The sequence below is a fragment of the Alligator mississippiensis genome, chromosome 10, assembly GCF_030867095.1.
Source record: "Alligator mississippiensis isolate rAllMis1 chromosome 10, rAllMis1, whole genome shotgun sequence".
In the NCBI taxonomy this organism is placed as follows: domain Eukaryota; kingdom Metazoa; phylum Chordata; order Crocodylia; family Alligatoridae; genus Alligator; species Alligator mississippiensis.
The window spans coordinates 61,997,496-62,010,117 of NC_081833.1; the positions used below are offsets into that span (position 1 = coordinate 61,997,496).

The window sequence follows — 12,622 nt, forward strand, 5'->3', positions numbered from 1 at the left end:
TGTGTTTGTTTTCTTTTGAACTGGTGTTACTATATGCCTGGGATTTGGTATGAAGGAAAACTTATGGAAATCATACAATCCAACATGGCAGAATTGCTCAGATCTGTAGTATGTGATTCATGGACATTTCAGTCTATGGGGTTTTGTGAGTACTGCAAGTGTGTTAAAGGGGAAGGGAAGATTGATAAATGTGGTGAAGCCTCTCTTTTATATATGTATTTTCTCACAAACACTAGGTGAACAGCTACTCTAAACTGGACGAAACTTTTCCTAATGTGGCATTGACGTTTCTAAATCTCCAAACACGTTTAAACACAAGTGTACCAAGCATCTGTCTCTTACCAAGCGGCTGGAGCTTAACAATTTTCAGTATCTGTTCTCAGCAGGATCTTCACAAACATAAATATTTTCTCTTTACAATAAGAGAGCATTAAGAAAATTAAATAGTCCAAGCTGCACCTTGACTAGAAAATAGTCTTGTCAAACATCTTAAATCTGTTACAGAAATTTTAAATTACTTTTAAAGAGTGAGTCTTCTGTTAGCCACAAACTCGACGTTTCTTTTACAGCCCCCATATTTTTGCAGCCTATGAATGTACGAGTTGATTCTCAAAAATGGCAATGTGGGGGGAACTTGCTAGATATTAAGATTCATTAACTTAGAAGCAGACTATATGCTTAAATATGTTGAAGAAACAGCTAGAAATAGAAAGTACAAGCTTGTAACTCCTAGTATGCCTCCATGAATGCCTTCAGCCCATGCTATCTGAATGAGGCATGTGAAACTGGATCTTGGAGACCTAATACGATTGTGACAATTGTGGCATGTAACACTTACAGAATTATAAATTGCATTGTAAATTTAGGTTATAAATTTAGACCAGGACAGTATAGCTACTGTCCTGGCCTAAAGAATTGGTGTTCCAGGATAGCAGCTGCAATGTAATATTCTTTCTCATCAGAAAAGTAATAAATGCAAATCCCAAAACACTGCAAGAAATTTGTCTGGCACCTGTGGATGCATTGTGTATCTATGGTAAAAACACACCCATCTGATTATAAAATATCTACAGGCAAAGATGAGGTCAGCCTCACCTTGCTGGAAGGCTCCAGCAATTAATCTCTGATGTCAAGCACTGCTCCCCACTCCCTATATCTTGGCCACAAAACCAAAAAACTGCTGAAGGAAGGTTCTGTAACTGGGAACCTATCTAAGTCTCGGTGAGACAATAGGGGTTTTTTTGCAGCCCCTTTTTGGGATGCAGAGCCAGTTCAAGGGGTGTTTTGTGGTGGCCCCACCCCTTACTGCTGATTGGTGGAGGGTGCCTTCACTCAGTGTACATCACCACCAGGGTGTGCAAAGCAGACTGGCCCTACTCGATTTGGATTTAGATTTGGCCTGAATTGGGGACAGTGATTCGATTCATTTATTCGGATCACTGTCCCTGATTCGATTTAGCCAAATCCAAATCAGAAGATTCAGTGCCGATTTGGAGAATCAGTGATTCGGACATAGACACAGCTTTAAATGTTTTTTCTACGTACCTTGAGGTACTGGTTTGGCTTGGGAACGCTGATGCTGGGGCTCATGGAGCATCCCACAGGAAGGGAAGGGGCATCCATGTGCTCGGTGGTGAGCCTGGAAGTACTTCCAGTCCACTTCTGGGTCTGCTGGGGAGCACATTGGGTGGCTCCCTGGCTTGGTAATAGACCGCAGGGGGACCCCGGGTGCCCCCCCAGACCCAGGAGGCACCAGTCACCAAGTGATTCTGTTCCACTTCCAGGTCTGCTGCTGAGCATGCTGGGGAGCCCCCTGTGCTGCTGCGGGACGCTCCATGTGCCCCAGCGTCGCAGCAGTCTCGAGCCACCTGATACCTCGAGGTATGTAAAAAAAACGTTTCAAGCTGTACCTGTCTGAATTGCCGAATCTTTCCGAATCTCTCTAAAGCAATTCGGAGGGTCCCAATTCAATTTGGAGAGACTAAAAGGTCCTCTGATTTGATTTGGATTCAGAGATTCGGCCACCGAATTGGGTCGAATCTCCGCCAAATCAAATAGGGGACCAAAGCTTCACACAGCCCTAATCACTAGCACTTTCTTTGCCTCGCCCCTTGCCACTGATTGGCAGAGGGTGCCTTCACTCAATCTACCATGTTACTTTTTTGTGGTTTTGGGGGGTTTTTGGTAGATTTCGCAGAAAATCACAGCCAGTGCTGGATTTTCTGGTGATCGCAGGCAACACTTTGTTGTGTTTTTTGCAAAATCTGCGAAACCATGATTTAGGTAAGTTCCTATCTATAATACATTTCTTGGGTTTAAATTTGTAATATGAATTCTTTCAATTGCTTGAGCAAACAATGGAACTGGGATGCTAGATAATGAATTCCTTCAGTTAACTTTTTTTAAACAAGAGGTGTGAAATAGCATTTCTTCCTTTAGGTGGGGGGCTCTGCCCTTAGATGAGCTAAGCTACTAGCGGATGTGCTTTGGTAACGACCAGGTCTTTCCTCTTCAGAATTCCTTGGTGTTTTGTTCTCTGCCGGTGCGCTTTCCACCTGACAACTTACAAATCCTGCAAGCTTGCCAAGGGAAAATTTAAAAAATGTGCGATTCAAATACTTTAGACTTTGTTCCCCAATCATTTAGTTCTCTCTTTTCAGCATCTTTACTAATGTGGCCTTGGGAGGTATTTTATTGAGTGTATTAATACAGGAATGGCTGCTACAGAACCAATTTGAAAGCACGAGGCAGGACTGCAAGAATCTGAGCTATGTCTTGCTTAACTGCCTTGAAAGAGACAAAGAAAAAAAGAAGTGATCCTTCAGCAGGGGATATTTGCATGAGGTGGGGTTTTCTGATGTGGCATGTTTTGCTCCTATTGGAGTCAATGTGTTTTAAAATTGATATCAGTGAGAGCAGAGGGAGGCCAGCAGTGGGTGCTTTGAAAATCCCACCCGCAACGTTCATTCTGGAAGCATTTCAGAAGTGCCTTGGGAAGAGGACTAACAAAACAGGCTGTCAGTGGCGGTTGTCTCTCTTGGATATTAACTACTGTGGTTACTTAATTTAATTTTTACAAATATCCCCCCAAGCACATACAGAGAAAGCAGCTAGCAATCAGGAGAGCTTGAATTAAATTATTAAGCCGCCTGATCCAGACTTGCTTGCAAGGCAGACAACAGTCATTTAACCGCAGGATACAGAATAATTTACCCAAGCTATGCTTTGTATGTAGTCTACCATATTAAGTATTTAGATCACTGCCAGTGATCAACACATGCTAGCAAAAGATCAAATGAGATCTGTCCTAAGCTGCTGCTGGTTGGGCTCTGGACACCTTATTGAGAGAAGCTGCTCTGGTTACCAGCGCTTTCTGACAATGAGCAATCTTACTTCTCTTCCCTTAGTATTTTAACTAACTTTGGGCTTGTCTGAAAATTAGAATGGGTTTGTGCCATTGCAACCAAGCTGACAGCTAGGTCACCAGAGCCCCCTAGTGTATGCTGACAGGAGGAGTTGCTCTGCCCACATAATATGACTACTAGGGCTGTGCGAAACTTCAGCAGCTGTTGTGTTTCAGAGGTGTTTTGGCCTGTTTCAGTGCCTGAAACACCAAATCTGAGATGAAACGTAAGGCTCCAAAACGAAATGAAACCATCCAAAACATCTCGGAAAATTTCAGTGTTTCAGAGCCGGGCTTGCAGGGAACCAGAAACTAAGAAGAGGGAGGGGGATATGAGGTGGGGGGAGGACTGCTCTAATATTGACATCTGTAGCTGGCCAGTGTCTGCAATCTGTCCCTGAGGTCCCTTCCAATGCCAGTGCTCTCGGGGAGGGACGGCAGCCTGCTGTCATCCCACACACAGATCCGGGGACCCATGGCCCCTGGGAGGAGTCTGGCACAGCCCTGCAGCCCTCCTGGGGGGGGGGGTGCAGACCCCCGAATCCATGTGCAGGATGACAGCATGCTGCTACTTCTGTCTGGGGTCAGCGGCAGCACCAGTCTTCCCGGCGCTCGGCACGCACTGTGCTGAGCGCTGGTTCCAGCCGGCAGCACCAGCATGCTGTCATCCCGTGCACAGATCTGGGGGTCCACGCCCCTTGGGAGAAGTCTGGCACAGCCCTGCAGCCCTCCTGGCAGGGCGCAAGCCCCAGATCTGTATGCAGGATGATAGCAGACTGCTGCTGCTGGCAAGTGATATGAGTTTCGCTTTGAACAGTTTGAGGTCCACAGAAATAATTTAAGAATCCAGATTCATTTACTAGGAAATGGAAAAGGCATCAAATGAAAACTCCCTAAATGTCTCCATCAGTTGATAACAGAGCTTCTATTCTTTGAACAGTTTTAGTGTCACAGAAACCCCTGCACCTATCTCCTTGAACCTTGGCAGGCTTCATGCCCTCAAAAGGGGCTACCATCCCTGCAATTTTCATGCAAATCAGGCAAAAAATTTACAAAGTTATAGGCATTTTAGTGATTCCCCATTATAGCCTATGGCCAAATCACCGAAACAGCGTTGAAACTCTGAAACAAATTAAGCCAAATTGAAACGGAATAGTGATCCAAAACACCGAAACGAATCACTGTCCCTCCAAAAGAGACAAAACCGAATTGAAAAATAGCTGTTTCACACATCTTCCTGAACAAGTTAAAATAGGCAGCATTTTTTGTATAGATGCAGTCATTCTAAGATAGGGCTGTGCTAGCATAGTTATGGCAGCGTTGGGGGTGTGATTTATTCATGCTCTGCTATGTTGTGGCAATGGCAGAGAACTTTGGTCTCATGACACTACCATTATTTACATTACTGTCAACATTGCAAATGTGTCTGAACAACCCCTTCTCACTCCTGTACAGATTATAGCAACTCCATGTGTATGTGTAGTACATTTCTCCATCACCTGATAGCATACTGGTGATAAGATGTCTCTGTCATATGCTCTTGCATGCACTTGGGAGGATGTGTTCCTTAAAACATGCAATGGCCACTGGGTTGGACCTGTCACAGAGGGAGCTTGAGCCTGAGATAATTGTGCTTTTAGACAAAGGTGCCAAGTCCAGCTCCAACTATGAGGAGTGTGCTTGTACTTAGGTTTTAATAAGAAAATAACTTGTCACAAGTATCCAGATAAAGAGTCCTCAGTCTTAATTAAAAATCTCTTGGGGCTTGATTTTTGCAAACCTCTGTTCACTGGTTTCAACAAATACTTGTATCAGTAAAAGTCGGCAGGACTGTGCCTGGTGGCAACAAATACTTGTACCAGTAAAAGTCAGCAGGACTGTGCCTGGTGACCATTGGTAAACTCTGTTATCAACTGATGGAGACATTTAGGGAGTTTTCATTTGATGCCTTTTCTATTTTCTAGTAAATGAATCTGGACTCTAAAATTATTCTTTCATAATCAGACCCACCAGGGTGTGAGGATGACTACTCCCTGATGTGTGCAGTTACATACAGCATCTGGTGTAGATTTCTGCTCCACAAGAAGGAAATTGGACCTGCAGGATAAATTGTCTTTTTGTTCTTCCACAGACTTGAGCTTAACTTTTTTATAGCTATGCAGATCAGCTTTCTATATTGCAAGTAGAAGAATTGGATTGCAGGCAATTGGAATTATCATCAGCTTTCACCATTGGGAATTTATCTGTCTGGAAAATGGAGGCCTTCTTGGTTTAAATAATGTCAGTTGGTTCTTGGTTTGAGTAATGAGCTTGTTCTTCTCTACTCCCTGATTCACACCATTTCTACCAAACTTTGTAACAGGCTTCTATGCATTTCCTTTTCTAGAGAATGGCTATCCGTTAATGGCTTTTGTGGTATTAGGCATTTTTATAAATACATTTAAAAAAAGCTTGCTACAAGGGGACACCTGATAACCATACCACAGGCTATTCACTGCCAAAAGGACCAGTTTCCTGCTGGTATGAAGAATGGAACTAAAAGAGAACAGATGCAAAAAAAGCCATAATCCTTCTGGTTTATTATTCAGCTCTTCCATGGGCCTGTAGCTTTAATGTTACTTGGCGAGGAAGCAGATGATTTTGTTAATTTTTTTTATTGGAAAACTGGAATGAAGCAATATTAACACTCTACAAATATGTGTTTTAATTAAGCAATAGCCCCTGTCACTGCTGGTTTTATTGCCTGTTAACTGACTGCAGAAGAAGTTGGAAGGGCACATCTGGAGTTTAATTATCTGGGAAATAGGTGTAGAGAAGGGTAATTGAATATACAGGTTTGCAAATTTGTGAAGCAGGGTCTTTGTTGTCATGTATTCATACAACCCACTAACTTTACTTGGGTTGCTTGAGGTTGGGGGGCATAGGCAGGCAAAATACTTAGCTTATTGATTTGAAGTGATTGATGGTTTTGGACACGTGTGACTTCAGAAAAAGAGAAAACCCCTCTGTCTCTGCATAAGCTGAGTAATGGCATCTATTGCCTTTTACATAAATGGGCCACAGGTTTCTACCATGGCTTCTATGAGATGAAAGCCGACTGGTGGTTTGTAGTGCAGAGGGTGCTGATAGAGAAAGTTTGGAATTTGGCAGTGGACATCGAGGAGGAGGTAGGATAGATTTGCTCCTAATAGACTAGCTAAATTACAGACCTATCTATAAAGCACAGGCTTTCATGAGCTGGAGCTTACTTCATCATCAGATGCTGCGAAAGTGCAGCATCTGATGGAGTGAGATGCAATGCACAAAAGCTTGTGCTATGTATATAACTCTAGTTAGTTGATAAAGTGCAAATGCTATCCTGCCTCTCGCTTGACTTAAGACTAACACAGCTAACTACTTCTCTCTGCCAATGGGCATCAACCCAGTCAGAAGGTGGAAAATGAGGGCTGCCAACTGATTTATTAACCCAAAAAAGCACTGATTTTGACTGCAAAATGAGAGGCTCGCACTACTGAAATGCATACAGCAAGCTCCAGAAAGCTCAACAGTATTATGGCATCTCTGCATGCACCTAGTGCATTGATGCTTATGCAAACAAAAAGCAAATAAGGACTTTTACATGTACAGGATGATACAGTTTTTTAAAAGAGAGATTATTTTGTTGCTATATCAGATACCGAGGGTCAGGCAGATGGAGAAAAACACGCTTTAGCAATGCAGGTTTGAAACTGAGAACCAAGCCTGGCTTAACCAACTCCAGTGTGACCTTGGAAAAATAATTTAATTCTCTGTCTTGTGTTCCCCAGTGGCAATGCGGATAATAATGTTTGGCTATTTCACTCTGTTGTGGAGGGGAAGTGTCCTATTTTACAGGTACCTTCTCAAAAAGCACCAAGAGCTCTGATATCTCTTATCTGCCTGTCGCGGCTCACCTCGCTGCCCCGCTCCTAGAGAGGGGAAAACTGCCAGAGGAGAAGCTCTGGCAGTGCATAAGGAGCCCTAGCGGTGATTAGGGAGTACAGGTGTGGGTTGCTGGGGCAACTAATGAGAATCAGCTGCCTGTAGGAGGCAGGGCCTGGCCCTTATAAAGCCCAGGGCTGAAGCCAGGCTAGCAGTTTCCTGTCAGCAGTCAGAGGGGTAGGAGCAGGAGCTAGGATGTGAGTACTGCTCAAGCAGACTGAAGGGAAGTGAGCTGGAGACTGTGATGATGTTGAGTTATAGCCAGGCGGCTTATGTTAAGTTATAGCCTAGGGGCTTGTTTTGCGTTGTTGTTGTCGTGTTGAAAGACCGGTGGTTTGGGTGAGGCTATAGGGGTTGGAGGAGGCCTCGTAGGAGACCCACAGTAGTGTGGGGATCTAGGTGCCGGTCAGGGCGCAGCGGTGTGGGGTGCGGAGACCCTAGGCCCAGAAAGAGCCCGAGAGAGGGGCAGGGTGCTGCAGTGGACCCCAGGAAAGGGGATAGCGGTACAGCGTCCGGGAAAAGGGGAAGCGGCGCGGTGGGCCTGAAAGACCAGAGGCTGGATATAGAGTCCCAAAGCGGGCAAGGGTACCTGAGTGGGACAACACTTTTAGAGGAGGCCCAGAAAGGGCACCGAGACCCCAGAGAGGGGCACGATTGAGAAGGCCCAGTGTGGGCGTGACAAACCCCAGGAAGGGGAGGCAGCATTTTGGGAAGCCCAAGGTGGGCACGGCGAGACCCAAAGACGGGAGCACTCTACGTAGAGAAGGCCCAGGAGAGCGGGCAGGTATTTTGACAGTCCAGCGTCCAGTACATCTGTGTGGTATTAGGGGTGGTAGGAGCCACGCGTAGCCCATAAGGCTAGGGTGCTTGAGTAGCACCCATTGTATGGGGAGACCACAAGAGTCCAGGAAGACTGCGGGGACAGAGGTCCCGACACGCCGTGCCCAAGGCGGTATAAGGCAGCTTCCCAACATATACTGAACATCAAAGATGTGGCGGGCGAGAAGAAGAGGGTGCCCTTGGGCCGGCCTTGACACAGTGAGAGGGACCTTAAGGAGATCACGGCCCTCCTGCAGGATCCCGCTGTGACACTGCCCCCACTGTTAGTAGGGACCAGCCCTTCAGACTGCCCTTGCCAGCTGCTAGAGCCTCTCTTGCCTGCACATACACTACTTTGCCTATCCAAGGGCCAGCTGCATGTATGGATGAAAGCAATCCCTCTGTATTTCAACAGCCCGGTCCTCTGTATGCTAAGAATTGTGCTGGAAGCTATACGAGAAAGTGAGGCCCAGATTCCTGCGTTCATTTCTCTCTAATTTTTGGTCCTTTCCCCCTAACATTGCTCACTAATGAGAGATGCTAAGAAAAAGATATATATGCTTAGAATGGTTTGTGTCAGGGGTGGTTCCACACCCTTTTTGTAGGGTCCCAGAAACAATTTTACATCATTAATTTTGTGGTTGGGGATATATCAAAGCATACAATGGCCTGGGAGCATTTGGAGGCACCTGGCCTCAATTCAGTCGACTCTAAAGATCTCCTAGAGTTATATCAGATCCAAATCTGCTGTGGGTCCATATTTCACTACGAATCCATGGCGGATCCATATTCCGTCTCCTTGAGGTTAGCATTGCTGTAATGCCGTTCTCCAGATGAGGTAACAAACAGGGTGAATGTTTTAGATCTTTGCACTATCTAAAATGCCTGATATCCAAAGAATTACTGAAGCCTTGATGATTGATGTTAGTATTGTTTTGAGAAATCGGGGGTCTCGGGAGATTAGACCTCTGTCTTAGTGCTGTGCATATTGAAAATGTTGGGTTTTCAGTACTGAGAAGATCTGATGTAGAGTTAGTAGATTAAGTCAGTTTATCTTGATGGTTTGCATTGTGCTAAATGTTGGTTCTGATTACATAGGTCTTCAGCCAGTTAGTCATATGTTTAACTTTGACACACATTAAGGCTGAATGGCAGAGCTGAAAGTTAAGTATAGAAGGACCACAAGCATTGAATGGATTGTGGTGTTATAAAAGTGAGGCTCTCTCTAAGTGATACAGGATGGTAATTTTGCTGTAAAACCTTGGCACCTTTTTCCAAATCAGAATTCTAATATGAAGAAATGTAAAAGTTCATGGCAATATACGTTATTTCATTAAAAGGGAATAGTTTAATATCCCTAAGGGAAATAAAGCAAGGTTCATCCTGCATTCCTACCAGACTTAGTGTACAAGCTGAAGGTGTGAGATTAAAGGGGAAATATGTTTGTATCATAATGGGTCTAAAAAAGACTGACATTAAAAGCTGTGATTAGAGTGAAGATATGTTCTTATGTTTACTGAAAATTTGGCTGGAATTATCAATAACTGATCCCCTTTGGCACAGCTTCCAGTGATCTGAAATAACTAGGGTTATTATATTCTTCAAACTTTGAAGCAATAAATACAGAATTCTGACAGAATTACATTCTAGTCATAGCAGACTTCAATGATCTTAATGGCCTGAGCTCAGACTGCTTGGAGGGAGCTTATCTGAGCAAAATTCCCCAGGCTAGACAGACAGCTTGAGCTGAATCTGCCACTGTTTTTTGGAAGACCAAAAAGTAATTATGAACCTGCAGTCTGAGGAGTTAGAGACAGCTGAGCCATGAATTTATATAAATCATTTAAATAAATGGTGTATTGTTTAGCCTCATTCATTCATTTTGCCTGGAAGAATGAAGAAATCCTACTGTTTAAAATGTAGATATCCTAAAAAGCATTCAGCTCACACAGTTCCAGCGGTTATTCCTAGAGGAAGGAAATCGAATTTGGGGGAGACTTCTGCTAGATGGATTGCTACAGTAGACTAATGAAACCTAAGGCATTAATGTCTGACAGTCCTAGTTTTGTGAAGTTACATTAAGATACTGGACAATGCATCTCTTGTCCTGAGTTGGGCTGGATAATGCCATATCAGAGAGAAGAACATGTGATTCATAATTTATTTTGGAAAACATAGGCTATCAGAAATAAGATGCAATGTTGTTTACACAGAATTGATAGGATTAGTTTAATGTAATGGTTGTCAAAACTAAAACTCAGCATGGGTGTTTTGTTCAGCAGGTAAGCTGGCAAGTTAGCGTACTCTGTAAATCCTTCCTTCCCTAAAAATATTATTAGTTTCATGAGTAGAGTTGGTAAAATTAAGTTACATAAAATTAGAAGTTGACCCAATAATCTATACAGACTCTGAGCCAATCCTCTCTTGAAGAATGAAAATACCGAGATAATTGTGCTCTCCATTGACCCGTTGTTTTTCCTTCTGGGGTACCTCTATATTTTGGGGGTACTGGCTGAAGAGAAACGGAGTATTTTGAGAGGACGCTTTCTTTGTAATGTTTCACACTTTGCCAAAAGCTGAAGTACTGGAGAGATTTTTACTCTGTTCTCAAATCATCCCCAGTCACTTTGTGAAATCCAAGGTGCATAGGTGGCTTCTGAAAGCTTTACATGGCATGCACATTTCTGAATGCCTACCAGGACTGTACCTCTCTGTGGTTTTCCCAAGGGATAATAAAGTAGATCTGTAGAAACTAGTCTTAGCTGGAAAAGAAGTGACCCTCTGTGGATATTAGTCAATGTCCACTCAACCCCTGATACTATGGAGGAAGTTCAAGGGGTCAGGAGTGAGTTGTTCATTTGGATTTGGAGGTAGGCTGCAATGTAGATTCAGGAGGTTAAGACGAGGCAACGAAAATCAAGAAGTCTGTAAGAACTGACAGTGTTCCTCAGTGTGCAGGAATCTACCTAAGGTCTGTGGGTTTCAGAGAGTGTGTGAAATAGGAGCTCTCTCCAGCACTATTTCACTTCTGCTGTTCCTAGTATAAACCCAATACACAGCGTTAAGAGCCAATATCTGAAAGTCAGGTCTACCCTGTTATGCAGGCATGTTTTCTAAGACTTACTGAGTTCTGCCGTACTTTAAATAGTCTATGGCAACAATCTAATTCTTTTCTCAGTGTTTCTGTGTGTCTCTGAACTATAGAGCAGCACTACTTTGGCATGAGTCAGCTGAGAGCAGGTTCACAATACATCTGGACAATGCAAGTGAAAACTCCTGGCTTGGGTCAGTACAAGTCTTGAGCATGATGCTTTAGTAAAGATTCCAAACAATGTTTCTGAAAAGCAGCAGAGTCTCAGTTGGTCTTAGGTCTTGGCATGGACTCCTGGAGCAATCGGTGTCCCTCAGTGTGCCAGCAGCACTTTGGGGTTGTTGGTTGTAACTGTGTTGTCTAAGGACATAGGCAGACAAGGTTCTTTTGGCAAATGTGATATCTTTTATTAGACCAACTAAATAGTTGGAAAAAAATGTTCTTTGCCCAAAAGCTTGCAAAGAGAAATTTTTCAACTATTTAGTTGGTCTAATAAAAGATATCACAAAGGACCTTGTGTGCCAGCAGCACTTTGCACTTTAAGACTGTATCAGAAGTCCATGCAAGAACTACACTTACACCCATGAAAATCCTCAAGCTGTAGAAGCTAACCTGTGTGTCATTTTACAGGTCTTTGCATTTATTTCATTATACATTTCTTATCTTTTAGTTTTTTCAAGTAAACTCTTATATGCATAAAAATAAACCAATAAAAGATTGTGGCATTGACTTGGTAGAGGGTTTGGATGGGAGGCAGACGTAAGCTAACTGGAGCTTGTGTGTAGTTCTTTACAAATATAATTACTCAGCTACTGTCTTTAATAGGTTTTTAATGTAAATGGCACCTTTTAGATGAAAGGATGCTAGTGAACAATCTAGATCTATTCACCTAAATGTATATTTCTGTATTTAATTCTCTCAATCAACATATGGCACCTATATTTCTTTGCCTGATTTTAGTTTTTATTTTGCATTATAGAAGTCAGTGGGACTTACACTATTGACTTTGGATGGGGTAGAATCCGGCCCTCGCTGCAGGACAGATAGTGACCCTCCCTCTCAGTGAGTGCTGCTTTCTGTCACAAGAAATTTATTTGCTCCAAAGGAACTATGTATGCTGGAAAATCCTATTCAGAGTGAATAATTGCAGTCTGGTCCTCAAACACCAAATTGTCACAACGCTGCATTGTGGATTCATTATCCTCATAACCCACCCAGAGCAAGAAGCAGTGCAGAGCTGTACTACCCCAGAGTAAAGCTGTTAATATGAGAGACTAGTAGGTCCCCTTTGCTCTGAGGAAGTTTATATGCATCAGCTGTTTTGCTATCTGAGGTTACTTACCCCCTCT

At 43.4% G+C, this 12,622-nt stretch overlaps 1 long non-coding RNA gene across 1 annotated transcript in view; it reads left to right on the plus strand.

Moving 5' to 3' along the window:
* The first annotated feature begins 7,523 nt into the window (after window positions 1–7,523).
* The window catches only part of LOC132243607 (uncharacterized), a 122,240-nt gene continuing 117,141 nt past the window's right edge, over window positions 7,524–12,622 (plus strand). Inside the window, exon 1 of the long non-coding RNA XR_009455295.1 lies at window positions 7,524–7,560. This is a non-coding gene — a long non-coding RNA (uncharacterized LOC132243607). The remainder of the gene's footprint in view (window positions 7,561–12,622) is intronic.